The sequence below is a fragment of the Mandrillus leucophaeus genome, unplaced genomic scaffold (genome assembly GCF_000951045.1).
Source record: "Mandrillus leucophaeus isolate KB7577 unplaced genomic scaffold, Mleu.le_1.0 Scaffold67, whole genome shotgun sequence".
NCBI lineage: Eukaryota > Metazoa > Chordata > Mammalia > Primates > Cercopithecidae > Mandrillus > Mandrillus leucophaeus.
The window spans coordinates 5,107,184-5,107,986 of record NW_012107252.1 but is presented as its reverse complement, the minus strand read 5'-3'; positions in this window follow the sequence as shown (position 1 = coordinate 5,107,986).

The window sequence follows — 803 nt, the reverse complement described above, 5'->3', positions numbered from 1 at the left end:
TGCAGTGAGCTGAGATCGCGCCACTGCACTCCAGCCTGGGTGACAGAGCCAGACTCTGTCTCAAAAATAAATAAATAAATAATAAATAAATAAATAAATAATAATTTCTGGCTGGGTACAGCAGCTCATGCCTATAATCCCAGCACTTTGGGAGGCTGAGGTGGGCGGATCACGAGGTCAGGAGTTCAAGACCAGCCTGGTCAACACAGTGAAACTCCATCTCTACTAAATATACAAAAAATTAGCTGCGCGTGGTCGTGGGCACCTGTAATTCCAGCTACTCCGGAGGCTCAGGCAGGAGAATCACATGAACCTGGGAGGCGGAGGTGGCAGTGAGCAGAGATCACACCACTGCACTCCAGCCTGGGTGACAGTGCAATTTTTTTTTTCTTTGAGGTGGAGTCTTGCTCTGTTGCCAGGCTGGAGTGCAGTGGTGCGATCTTGGTTTACTGCAACCTCCACCTCCCAGGTTCAAGCGATCCTCCTGTCTCAGCCTCTTGAGTAGCTGGGACTGCAGGCGCCCGCCACCACGCCCAGCTAATTTTTTTCTATTTTTAGTAGAAACAGGGTTTCACTGTGTTAGCCAGGATGGCCTTGATCTCCTGGCCTCGTGATCCTCTTGCCTCGGCCTCCCAAAGTCCTGGGATTACAAGCGTGAGCCACCGTGCCTGACTGGCTCTGTCATTTAAAAAAAAAAAAAAGACTAACTTCCAACATGCTTTCATGCTTTCTTCCACCTCCTTTTGATCCATTTGATCCACTCCTCTAATCCATTGTTTCTACTGAACTGGAGTGGTTTTTGT